The sequence below is a fragment of the Chroicocephalus ridibundus genome, chromosome 3, assembly GCF_963924245.1.
Source record: "Chroicocephalus ridibundus chromosome 3, bChrRid1.1, whole genome shotgun sequence".
NCBI classification, from domain to species: domain Eukaryota; kingdom Metazoa; phylum Chordata; class Aves; order Charadriiformes; family Laridae; genus Chroicocephalus; species Chroicocephalus ridibundus.
The window spans coordinates 34,011,064-34,025,053 of record NC_086286.1 but is presented as its reverse complement, the minus strand read 5'-3'; the positions used below and the strand labels follow the sequence as shown (position 1 = coordinate 34,025,053).

Here is a 13,990-nt window from a genome sequence, read left to right as displayed (position 1 = left end):
ACTTTTAGACTGAAAAAAACCACTGAGCGTGTCCCCACTGCTAACTTGAGCACAATATACATCTTTTGATGAAACTATACAAGGTTAGTCTGGCTGGTTCCCTGTCAGCAGCAAGAAAGGCTTGCTCAGCCCCTCTAGCTTAGTTTTGAGACAATGACTGTCTCGCCGCTAGTGAGCAAGTTTCTGCAGTTGCAGTTTCAAAGATAGAAAAGAATAAGTTGCCCTTCATTAAACACTACAGTAAACTGAGCAAACAGGAGCAAAGTCAGAACTGAGACTGGCAGATATGCCTGTCTGCCTTCTACTTGCTCAGAGCAATGCTTAATGGCGTAGACCACCCCAGGAGTACAGATCAATGTACCTACCGCACGCGTGGTCACCCCGCTTAAAATCCGCTCAATATCATCTACTTTTGGACTCTGACAATTCTCATGAGCTTGACTTATTCCTGAAAGTCTTTCAGATGCGCCTGGTTGAAGCAAGCCGTAAGAAGTTGAGCCACACATCTTCCCCAGCTCAGGTAAGTGCTGGGAGGAGAGTCCAGAGGCAGACATCCACTGTGCTCTTGAGAAGTTGTTTTGTTTAATGACTATAATGACAATCCCCAGGATTTTTGATTATTTTTCCATGACAGAAAAATGAACAATTTAATTTCCTTGCTGCTGGGATCAAACAGCCAAACAGCCTGTGGCATTACGATATAAATACATCTGAATAAATGAAAGGAGGATAAGGGAGACATTCAATACAAAGAACGTCCTCTTCTCAGAGGCACTCAGCGCCAGAACAACCTTTCCATGTAAGAATATGAAAGTTAGAAGACTTACATTATACTCATGCCCTCTCAGCTTCTAAGGATATTTTTAGAACCTCTGCTGGGGGTCTCATGGCTTTCTATAATGACAGGTTATTGGCAGATACCAGATACAATAAAATCAAAGGCATCTTTAGCTGGGGGATGTGAAGTTCCAAGAAGCGGATTATGCACAAATAGGTCTTTTTTCAGCATCTTGTGGGAGTGAGGATATGTGTGACTGGCTTTATTTCCCTAAGAGGAAATAAAGGCTTGGCTTTCAGGAGTTGGGATTTTTGAATCTAGAGATTTCTATAGCAGAAAATGCAGTACAGAAAATAACGATACCCACATGAATGCAGAGCAGTCCTTCAATGTTTAACCATGCATAGCAACAACATATACCATTATGGGAGCCGATAAAGAATACAGTATTCATATGAAAATGCAGGGTGTATTTTAGAATTTGTATGTTGAATGTATTAACAGTCCCTGGACCCGGACCACAGCCAGGATGTTAAGTCTCACAAAAGAGGAGTTACCTTGCAGTTGATAATCACAAGGATGAACAGCTTTGTGCGTGGGGTATCAGATCTGGTTAGTGTCCTGATCACAGCCTTTCAAAAAAATTAGCACTTGCAAAGAGGAAAGTAGCACCTTCTGAGTTGCCAGCACCTGGATTCTCCTGTTCAGTAAATTCTCTTAGACCTGTTTTGGTTACAAAATTTGCAAGGGTACAACAGACAAGTGAAGAATTACTTAAGTGACAGCTTATCTGAATGAATCTGAACCTCTTGACTGGAGAGATGTCTGGTTTCTGAAAGGGACAATTTACCTTGTATCGGCTTCAGCTAGCGGAAGAAAAAAAAAAAGCAGACGCGAGTACAGAAGAACTGTAAGAAGAGAGAATTAGTGGAAGTCACAGTAATTGGATGTAACTGCTTTAACAAAGTACTGGACAAACGACCTGGAAAAAATCCCTTGTTCAAACACTGTAAGAAATAGTGGTCCTGCATTCCCTCGCAGGAGTGGACAGAGTGAAGGGCCGGAGCCATTTCCTCTGCAAAATCCATCATTAAGATATGTCCTCTCTTCTGGGTGGTGCCTCGCTCTTTCATGTGGCTGATGCCAACTGAGCATGTTGGACTCTATGCAGCGCTGCAGGCTAAGAATCCTTCCGAATGATCATCCTGATGTTTCCAGTAACTGACTCTATGACAAACCATCTGCACATCACAGGCCTCACTTCTCCCACCTGTGAAAAATTAACAAACTCTTTAATTTGTCAAATTGACAGTGTTAAAATTAGTCAGCAAGAGTCAGAGCACAAAACCTTACTCCCTGGATGAACAGTTTTTCACCTAGCTAATCTGTCCAATTTTTCTGGAATTGGGCATTCAATTATTCTCTAAGACTGTAATATTTACACAGTATTTTGGAAGAAGTTTTAATAACACCATCTTGTAAGACTCAACACTGATTATCTTTTTATGGTTTCGGTGGGTTTTGGGTTTTCTTGTTGGTTTTGTGTTTTGTTTTTTGTTTGTTTGTTTGTTTGTTAAGGAATAATGATCTGTATGAGCCAGAACAAACATGATAGTTAACAATGGCGCCAGAGGGGATTCTATATCACTACCTTGTGGGCCGTATTCACAAGATGACATAAAGATGGAAAAGAGTTCTGTCATCTGAGGTTTTGACTGACGTGGTTTGAAAATAGAGTTCAAGTCTGAAATGACAGTCTGGTATGCTGGAAGTTGATTTACAACCCAGAAATGGACAAGAAGCCAAAATGTTAAAAGTATTTATGGAATGAAAATTAAAGATGTCCATAATAATTAGAAATATTGAAACTTAAAATCATGACCTTTTCTATTTAAGCAAACTTGATCATCTAGAAATGTTGATATTTTGATACCTTTAAAGGTTAATCTGGAATACCTTTTTTCCAAATTACCTCAAAATTGATTTTTCCATCATTTAAAAAAGAGACAAAACACTGTCTCTCTGGATAACTTCTACAGTTCTTTTTCTGCTTGACTGCAAATGGGTGCTGCACATGTCTGGAGTAGCAATTCAATTAGGAATCCCCAAACCAATTTTTTTATTACTGTAATTACACTTATTATGGCTTGGCCTAAAAATCTCTAGGAAGATCAAGATGCCAGAGCGTTAGGGTCCATGCAAACATTTAGTACACACCTTTAAAGAAACTTCTAATCTAAATAGGCAAAATGCTGGGAGAAAAAAAAAAAAGAAATATTGTTAACCTCCCATTTTGCATGTGAAGAGCACATGACACCAAGAGGAAGCAACAAGCCAATGGCTACCCAAGAACTCAGTGGCAGAGTCGGGGATTGTTCTGACTCCCTGCGAGCATACTGGGTGCAAAACCATACTGGGTCCAAAAATCCTTGCCCTCTCGAGAGTTATGTTGTAAATAAGTTACTCTGAGCAATGAAAAAGGAAAAACAGAGGCTATGTCTGTGTGCTACTTCAGATCCAGCATTAGTTTCTTACAGTAATGAGATGGCTGAGTAATTCTACAGGATTTCACCAAGGTAATCAAGTCCAGACACTCAGCATCTTCCAGCCTTTAGACACTGATGAACCCAAAGTCTTTGCTATTGTCAATACATGTAGTTAAAGAGCAAGAAAGTCATTTGAAAAGTACCTTCTGCTTAGAGCTGCCACAATTCTTTCCTAAAGCGTGCCCTGGCCAGAAGTGCGGTTCAGGCAGCAGGGGTATTAAAATCCTTTCTGGTAAGAAGTTGCCAGTGATGCTGGTGTATATATGCCCTTGGAGCGCCCAGGCTGTCAGCTGCAGCAGCTGCTGCTTCATTCATTATACATGAGGAGTCACAGGCAGCATGAAGCGCTGAAATTAATCCTGACAGAGTCATGAATAAAATGTAAATATATCTTGAGAAGGAAACATTTGCAAGGGAATTGGGCGGGGGGGTATGGGGGGGAAGAGGGGGAGGGAAAGCAAAAAAGGAAAAATTGTTCAGTTGTAGGAATGCAGGAGAAGAATGAAGCAGTACAGTCTGCAGAGTGAACACCTGAGTTTTCTTGCCTCATTTCATGGGAAGCAGGCTCCCATACTAGCAGGACTGCTAGCACACACCACAGTGCTGCAGCTGCCTGGGAAGACAGACACAGCAGCTCAGGAAAAAAACAAAAAAAAAACCAAAAAAACCCCACAAAACCAAAAATACCAACCACAAACCAAAAAACCCATGTGTGCCTAGGGAGTTTTAAACCCAGACAAACTTTGGGACTATCCTTGAGGGCCACTGAATAAGGCTTGCTCTGTGCATGGGTTTGGCAGAAGAGGGAAAAACTGGTATCCACTTGCCTCTTAGCCATGTCTTCCCATTGACTAAGTGCCTAGTTAAAAAGTGTTAGCAGTTTGGTTGGAGCTTTAAGACAGCCTATCCCCTATCTGCTTCTGGTTACTATCTCTTTCAACTGGCAGTGACTATATGAGTCCTCCTAGGCTGTTTGACCAGTAAACCAGACCAATTAAATCATCTTTTGTAGAACCATGTAATCCAGGTGGGAGGCTGTTACCTTCCTGAGCAGCTCAGACTATATTGTAAGAACTCATCTGACTCCAGTCACGCTGCCTGCTATCTGGCAAGTTCCTTCAACTCTCCCTGCCTCAGGTTACCTGGTCTCATAATCCATCAAATGATATTCATCCGCTTCACTGAGGGATGAGGAAGAGTTACAGGAATCTGTACCCTTGATAAAAAGTTATTATCTAGATAAAAGACTGACTATAACACTGAATTTTCACAGCCTCTTTCATTCCCTGTGGTTTGAAAGCTGCGGGTCAAATATTGCTCTCAGCTACGCCCAGGCAATTCCAAACAATTTCAGTCACAGGCAGGACAAAAATCTGCATATACAGGGCTCAACCTAACATCACCACAATTGGTGTATGTACATACGTGGAGGGCATGGGGGTGGCACACAGCAGCCACTCTCTGACAGCAGTAGTACCTACCCAGGGGGGTGGCAGGAGGGAGAAATGAAGCATCATTTTCCCAGTGGAAACTACAGGGAGAATTTTAAGCAGGCAAAATGTAATTACCTGAAACGGAATCATACATTATACCCATCACACCATCCGACATAAAAATTTAAAGCATGATTTGCAACTGAGGAAGCCACGGTGAATTTCTGAGTTTCATTAATTTGGCCCCTCCTCTTTCGCATGGTGCTGACGATGAAAGATAGATTCACCTGCATGGAGAAGCAGTACCATCTTCTCCATGCCCTGATCTGGAGGGAGAAGCTGGGAGGTGTGTTGTGCTTATTTCTGAGAGGACCTCAGCTAGAGATCTTCCACCATACTCTTCATACTGCTTTCACCCAACACAGCTACGTTATTTATACCTTATTGGATGCATATATGTTACTAAACCACAGTTCCTAGCTCCCTCTATTACATTGCACCTAGATGCCTCAAAATCCTTAAGGCCCTTAGCCTTCCAACTAATCCCCCCTGAGACACAGCCAATAATATTAAAGGAAAGAACTGAGGGTCAGAAAAACTGAGAGTAAGATTCATCTCACCTAACTTTAGAAGTCTGAAATGTAGGTGTCTGCACCTAAGCTGGGAAACCAGGTTTTTCCTTAGGAGTCGTTAGACAAAAAGAGGTACTTATAGGGCTGAACTGTCCTAAGTGTCTGGTTTAGGAGGGAATCATTCCCTGGAAATTCCTGCTTTCCTTCTTTGGCTATAAAGAAAGATTAACTAATTGCCCTGTTATTTAGACCCATGCAGTCTAAAGAGAAATCCATAGTGGATGGAAGAATTGAAACCACATCTCCTAATTCATACACAGATTTCTTAGCTAGTGAGCCATAACCTTATTCCTGAAACAATTATAAAAAAGTCTTCAAAAATATAGTCCTGCTAGGAAAATTGCCTTCAGCCTTCACTCATGTTGTGTCCCATGAGTGAATAGGTAATTCTGTGTCAGCTCCCACCACATTTTCAAACAAACAACATGCCTTGCAGTGCATTTCCGAGGCAGAGGTGCATTGCCTCCAAAGCTGCAGTAGAACATTTGCATGTTAAAAAGATCAGCTTCAATCACATAGAATTTCCATCTGACTATACAGGGGAATGGGACTAGACTAATGAGTGCCTATAGACTTGTGGGTCACTCTACAAGTGCTTTATTGAGAGAGGAATTTGTTTCACTTATAAGACATATTTAATTATTAAATAAACAGACAACAACAATAACGAAAACCTTGGTAGTAGTTGACTGTTGCACTAGCAGCTAATAAAGGAAAATTTCCTACATACAACTTCAGGATGGGGAAGTAAAAGTTTAGGGGTGACCTAACCTTCCAATATCTACAAGAAAGTCATTGAGAAGACAATGCCAGGCTCTATACTGAGGAGCAGGATGGAACAACAAAAAATAGATGGTCATAAATTGAATCAGGAGAGGTTCAAGCCATATACAAGGGGACCCTTTTCCACAATGAGGACAGTCAAGCGTTGGAGCAGTCTCCATCTTTGGAATTTTTCAAGATCTGACTGGGTAAAGCTCTGATAAATCTCGGCTGACCCCACTTTTAGCAGGAGGTCAGTCCAGAGACCTCCTGAGTTCCCTTCCAAAAGACATTATTCTATGATTATATGATAAAGACATTGGTTATGGACCGGTTCCCATCCTTTAACAAAGCATTCAGAGAGTAAATAAACATGGTCTGTATTGAAGCTTCATGTGGTAGAGATCTACCAGAGAAACCAGTAACAAGCCCTTCTCAATCCTCTCTCTGTACGATGTGTGCAACACACAGGGGAGAGTAGAAATTCAACATTATGTTTTGCAGTCTCTAGCTCCTTAAGCAGCCTGAACCTTTGATCAACCAGAGTAATGAAAACTAGCTTGACAAATATTTGAGAGAGCCAAGAGGTAGCTGGTGTGATGACAAAGGTAGTGGCTGTGACTTTTGTCCCCAGTGCCTCAAGCTGCAGCACAATTTGCATCAGGGGGATCTGGCCTTAACTTTCCACAGAGAAAGCTAGCAGTGACGGTATCTGTGTGCTTTCAAGAAAAAGTGCTTTCAAGAAAAGAACTTTACTTTCCCCGTATGGAACAATGCCCTATCTTGTAGTATATCCTAAAAAAACCAACCCCAAACCCAAACAACAGTATTGCATTCCCTGAACAGCCAGAATTTTAATCCTTTTGGACCTACCTAGATATTGCATGCTCCAGAAAACACCCAAGGTTTCCTTTGGGTGTTTCTAACTCACAATGGTTCCTGAGGGGAAGGGAAATAATCTATTTTTCTTTTGTTTATCTCTTTGCTTTCATGGGAAATTACCGGAACCACTTGGTTGAAACAGTGAAACAAGCCACGCCAGCATTTGATACAGAGCTGGACTGCTCAACCATGGTGTCACTGAGCCTGAGTCCCTGGGGTCTTTCACTCTTGCCAAGTCCAAATAGGCACAGACATAACTCTCTTGTATCTGCAAAACAGCTGCAAAAAGCATTGAATCCATTGTGCTCTAGAGATGCCTTTGCATTCATACTCTTTCCTGTTTCATTAAGGCTTTTTAAATTGGGACTTAAATCACTTGGCTGGCCAGCAGGACATCTGCAGGAACTGCAGAAACCACGTTCACACCTCATGGGGTTTTTTTAACCTGGTGTAATTGGAAAAAAGATCTACATTGTACTCTTTCTCAAGTTGTACCTCGGCTCGCAAGAGGAGGAAAACTCCTCTAGCAGAGAAAACTCTGCAAAGCTGAAGGACAAGTCATAAAGCCATTGAAATGGAAAATTAGAAAGCAGTATAAATAGGCTCTTTGGAGGAAAATAGGTCTTCCCTGCTATAGCAAGCATGAATAAACAATAAAAGATCATGTCAATAAGGAAAACACTTGCTAGAGAAGGTCCTTCCTCTTCAATTGCAAATCTTTCATTGGGAGGCAGGGGTTCACAGGCAGGGAATTAACCTTGCTAGGCTCTTTGGATGTGTTAATCTCCTGTAGGATTTATTGCCACCTTTTTTTTTTCCCCCCCTAAAACAATGGGTATGGTACCTTGTCTACTGATGAATATTTGATCCTGACAGATGCAGGAGTAGGGAAGGTGATTTTGCTTTTTTAAGACCACATAAAGAGACTTGGAAGAGCAGGACTTCTGTCTTGTCAACTTCCGTTAGAGGTGCACGGTGTCAACCAAATTTCAAAACATGTCAGCTCTTCCAAACCGTGTTTCTTAGGAGCACCGTAAATTCTTAAATTATTCAACGTCAGATAAGTGATCTGCCCATCTTAGAAGAGATTTGAGACTTCATACTGAAGCAATGCACAGCTGAACCAGATCAGCATAAAAAAAATTTAGCCTCTGACACATTGTTTCAGGTTGTCGAATGGTACAAACTAGAAGAATTAATGTGGAGTTATGTTGGTTACACATTAAATGATAACAACATTCCACTTTGGGGAAGAAAAATTAAATCTATTTTTTTTTCTTTATTTATTTTTGGTTATCAGTAATTAATATTTTTTCAGAAAAAAATGGATGGAAAAAACAATCATTTCGTTGTCCAAAAAACATTGTATTTTAAATCTGCTTTTTTTCTGACAAAAAAGAAAGAAAATTGAAACATTTTAAAAGATAGTGAATACTTTCAATACAATTTCCACCCAATTACAAAGTCATTTTTTATTCAAATGATTACAGCCACTTTATTTTAATCTAGAATAAAGTAGTATTGTGAACACATATCTCCAAAATAAAAGAAAGAACTAAGACTAAGTAAAATTTCACATAAAACCAGGCTGAGTCATCAAGAACCAAGAAACTCTCGCTTGTGAGGAGAGACTGAGAAGAAAAGAATGAAGAAAAAAGATTCAGGAAAGCCCGTGAATGATGATGAGATGAGCCACTAATATAACGCCATATAAAATCTTTTTTTTTTTTTTTTCTTCTCTGAAATCTCTTTTAACACAGCCAAATGCACAGTAGTAGTATGCTCAGGAATGCAGGCCATACATACCTGGGAAACGAAAAAAAAAACCAAACCAAAACCAAACAAAACATCCCATATCCGGGCAGACAGTGGCTTACAAATAAGCCTCCAGGCTATGGCTGATAAGCAACTTAGATTCCAGCTCCCAAAATAGTGCATGGTGGTAAAGACTAACAGGTAGTGCAGTTTGATCCCCTGATATTAAAGGAAAATGGTGTAATAAAAACATTTTAAAAAAATCAAATATGTTTCTCCTTGTTCAGGCTCATTTCATTGCATATTTCTGGATACTTATGGGTTCTAGATCTCCTTAGCTGGATATGGCATTATGTCATTAAGATTTTAGCTACTTCAGTGAGTTACATTCTTCAAAATGCCCCTGTTTCTAGTGAACTTTAATGCTGTACTCAGGATTGATTCTATTTTACTTTCTAAATGAGGTATAAATACTTTTGCCACTCTTCCCCATCAGCCTCTACCTCCTCAGTGGAATCCTGAGAGAATTAGATATAATGCCAAGTTTAACAAGAAACAATTGTTGCTGGTGATTAACAACAGATCGACATTTTCTTTCTATGCCATCTGCAAACTGTGCCAGGGTAGACTCCTACTTGCTTTATCTATCCATAAAGCTTATCCCCTTCCTTTTTTTTTTTAGATGAAAGAAATCCGGGGTTCATGTGTCTGACAGCTCCACTTTTGTAACGACGGACACAGTTTACTCAATCTGAAATATCATCATCTGAGGGTGAAAAGTGTTAATTGATTACAAATGCTGGGAGAGAAACACTTTCAGGTTCTTTAGAAGCTTTGAGTGGATGAACAGCCACAAGTTAGCTCCCATAAAACAGGGTTCCTCATTGCCATCGTTGCCGTCATTGTGTGAATTTCTTCAATAGGAAGAAAAAGCACATGGAATATAAGATATTTCTGAGGATAATAATGAAAAATACAGCTTGTGAGACAGAGCATGAGGTCAAGCTTAAGGCTGTAATGAAAAGAGGCAATTTTCTCTGCTCATTACATCTCTTTTCATGAAAAGGGCTTTATTCTCCATTCCCATTTTTGTATTTATTTTTTTCTCTCCACTTAGAATGATTTTTAGTACTGAAAATGAAAATGCAAAACTTAATAATCCCCAGCATTTTTCGGATCAGTGTAATGGCCTTTGACACTGATTTTTTCAGGACTGAAATAGTTTGACTACTCCCCTAGCTATTAATTTCCCTCCCCACCTGCAAAGGCTTACTGGGATCTCAGATCTCCACCCATCCCTTTCCACTATGTCCTGAGGAAGAAAACTTTTCCCTGAGAACTTACTATGTTACTATCATGCCTCACCTGTCTTCTGACTTTTCTAGAGATCAGCCCAGTAGCCAGCAAAAAATTAAGCACAATGCCATTAAATAAAGTTGTAACCACACTACAGCTGGAAGAGATATGGCTGTTCTCATGCAATCATAGGAGCTGTGTTTAATTGAGCCAGACTGATTTATAGTTACAGAAAGAACAGGAAAGAGGTGTCCAATTTTCCTTTCCACTCCATGAGCACTCTCTGGAGTTGCTGGGATGCTTGTCTGAATGGAAAAAGACGTATCTGTAGGTTTGCCAAAGCTGACGGACACCTGCAAATCCTGGACCAACAGTGACTACCTGCTCATGTTGATCAGTAAAGTCAGCAAAAAATATGCGCAGCCCCAAAACTCTACCAGAAGTCCCATACTAGGATGGTTTCAGTGCTACAATAGCCCCATCCTGATACACTTTGAAGAACTGAATTACTAATGAGTTGGGTTGGACATTGCCTTCAGCCACAAAGCATGAGCCTCTCGCCTACATCAGCAGACCTAGGATGCAGGGTCAGCTCACCATGGAGATAATGCAACAACTTTTGCGTGAACTTTGGAATTTCTACACCTTTTCTCCCCCTTAGTTGGGATCAGATGTGAGAGCTTGTTCACACTTATGTGCTACTAACTTTGGTAACAGACACCCAGTCCTAAACACATGGCAAAGAACTTGTCAAGAACAGCAAATTAACGTACTTTTTTGCTTTGCAGAAGACTGGGAATTCAAAGGCAAAAGAATGACCTCAGTGGTTATGTTTCATTCCTGAGATTCTCTGTGTAAGGAGAGAGAACTTGTTAAATCTGTATATTTATTTATTAATAGAGCAATTTATGCTAGCCTGAAATTGCCTCGGAGAAGTACAACTTGAGGGATATGTTTTTTTTTTTACTTGATCAGAATTTTGCTATACATATTTATCAGTCACTTTGCTGGTGCTGAAGTTCAGTATCCTTCTCTTCCTTCCACTGCAACCCAGCAGATACCACAACAGCCTCAGCTACCCCTGAGATATATCTAGGGCAGAATCTTTCCCACACTAAACCATACTTATTACTAAATACTAGAAGAGAAGGGACTGAGATGCTTGGCTGGGGGTGCTTTTTCTAGTTCAGTGACCTAGTTTCCCTCAGTTTCCACACAACTTGTCCCTTAGAGAGATCAAGCAGATAAAACTGTGGTCCTCTTGCCTTTAGGAGGGCTTGGACACTGCTGCCAGGGGAGAACTGTGCAGCATTACGGGTGGTTCTCTCTCTGCTCCAAGGCTTCAGAGCAGGAGTGTTAATTAAGGGAAGCTCACACCTCACAGTCCTTCCCCCTCTCCATCCCCGCCGTGAGCAGAGAACTAAGGGAAGGGAGTCAGGGATGCTGGTAAAACACAATCAGATACTTGACCCAACCTGGGCTGTCCTTGGCAAGGCAGCTGTCGGTAGCTCCAGCTCTCTGGTACATGGCAGGTTACTGGCCTGGGGAGGTGCTGAGGGCTACTGTTCCTTCCTACCCTACTGAGGGCCTGAGATAGCTCCTGTCTTAAATCCAGCAGAGGCTGACATGAAGGCATCCATAGCACTGATCCTGTGATATACCTAAACACTAGGGAAAATGGAGATAAGGCATCAGAAATCCCGATCCATGTTGTTTCTACCTAATTGCAGGCCTTACAGAACACTTACACGTTGTTGCCTTCTCAATGTGTGAATCCATGGACATTTATTCAGACAACACAGAGGTTTCTGCCTGTTTTGGGTATTAATCCTTCACTAATAGCTCATCACTAAGGAGTTCTCTACGCAGTGAGAACACAGATCAGATGCTGCCTCCAGTTACATTACTGTCACTTTACAAATGTACATCTCTAACCTAGCTCAGGATGTAGCCCATCATCTGGATTCAAAGAAAGACACATAGAGATGTACACATACAAATTAGTAAGTGATCCAGGCTTTCCTTGGGGAATTTAATCTAAATCTTATGCATCGTATAACTAAGATGGGAAGCAGATGCCTAATAATAGATCTATATTCTAATACCATCTGCTCAGACCAAATCCCCATAACAAACTGTGTCTGCCTGCATGTCATGCGTTTCTGCAGTTTCATCCTTTGCGAGGCTCCTTCTCCAGGTTGAACGAATAAATCCCTGTCATGTTCACCCAAAGCAAAGCATTAGGCCATCGGCCATCTGTTGTTTATTTGTGAGGTTATCTTATCTCTGCTGAGCCTCAGCATCCTGGCACACGGTGTAATTCAGCCACGTACCACATCTCTCTCTTCCCATAGCAAGACATTAACGATGTCCTGTTGAATCAAGTCAGCCGAAATATCTAAAAGAAGGTGAATCTCAAATGTGCTTTTACAATACAGAGTCAACAACACATTTTATTTCACTCAGACTAGAACAATTGATTATTTTTAAAATATCCTTACTGAGGTTTAATGACTGTGGAAGGAACTATACCCTCAGTTTTCAAAACAGCAGACAGGCTCTTTCATTTCCTGCACAAACACACAGTATTGTAAACTGCAAACTGTTTAGAATCCTAGTCTTCTTTCTCCTGCTAATGAGTCTCTATTTCTGACAAAGGGCTAGATCACAGCACTTAGCCCTTACCCTGTTTTGAAGAGGGTAAGCAGCTGTACAGATCAAGGGCTTGTTGAGGTCTGGAGGTATTCATAATGTACACTGGAGAGTAAATGGCTCTGAACAACACATTGTATCTGACACCCACAACTGGCCAGCTAAGCTCAACCGCTAACACCGTCCTCTCTCTAATGATGGAGAAGTTGATGGACCCACCTTTGGAGAAGAGGATGGTGGACAATAGGTATTCAAGCCAGCCATTCTGTTATCTGGACAAGGTAGGATGCTCTTTTGTTTCTATGGAGTCATTTAATGGCGAGAGTTTCAACAACACTAGTTTAGTTTGCTAATCAACAACTAGGATACAACTGGGATTAACAAGAATCAAGTTTCTACAGATATCTTTTACATGATGGTTGCAGGGATTCAAACTGCTTATACTAAAAGGGATTTTTTTTCTGTTTTTTTTTTTTTTTTTTATCCCCAATGATCAAAACAAGAAAATCACTTGTCTCTTTCTACTTCGCATGCACCTAAATAAGCAGTGCCACTCTAGCCACACTTGATAAAGCACTAGAAGATTTTCAGTGGCGAGAACTCAGGGTGGATGCTTAGGCTTCCCCCTCACATTGTTAGTCCCGAGCGTTTCTTTGCTGACACTGCTGTTCGTGGAAGGGACTTCTCTGTGCTGTACACAGACAAGTTGCTCCGGTCAGCCCCATAGAGTTCAGTGTAATGGGGCTGACTTATAGCCCTGCTAGATTTACACCACCTCCATTTTCTCTGTCTTCACTCGTTCCCTGCGCCCCCCCCATAGTTGCAAGTTCAAAGCGTGGGGAGATGGAGGGTGGAAGTGCGACGGTGTCTGTGCTGGACAACCACCGGTAGTCACCCCTTGGGCAGAGCACGGATAGTGCTGCGGCCACAGGGTAAGGAGCTAATGCGAGCAACTCCTTCTTTGAGTGCCTAAGAAAAATCATCAGTACCAAAAAGAATTTTCCCATGCCAAATAGTTTCTACTGCTACAAAATACTAACCATACACCAGTAAAATACTCCACCTGCTTTCCACAACCCTCAGTGCAAGGTCTAACTCGTCAGGCTTGGATCTGATCTCCACAGAACTTGCATACCTGCATTTAGCCTTCCCATGCCAACTATTTAAGGGATGGATCCCTTTCTTGGGTGCATTGCAAAGCCCCCTGAGTCCTTTGGATAAGAAGTGCGAAGCACCATTTTCAAACACTTTTGG

At 41.2% G+C, this 13,990-nt stretch overlaps 1 protein-coding gene across 3 annotated transcripts in view; it reads right to left on the bottom strand.

Annotated features, from left to right (window-relative positions):
* The window catches only part of LRFN2 (leucine rich repeat and fibronectin type III domain containing 2), a 161,623-nt gene that overhangs the window by 86,931 nt on the left and 60,702 nt on the right, over nucleotides 1–13,990 (bottom strand). The window contains exon 1 of one of the 3 annotated variants that reach the window (XM_063328678.1): nucleotides 1,336–1,410. The exons of the other annotated variants lie outside the window; for them this stretch is intronic. The gene's annotated coding sequence lies outside the window, so the exon portion shown is untranslated. Of the gene's footprint in view, nucleotides 1–1,335; nucleotides 1,411–13,990 lie in introns of those variants that run through there. 3 annotated transcript variants of the gene reach the window in all.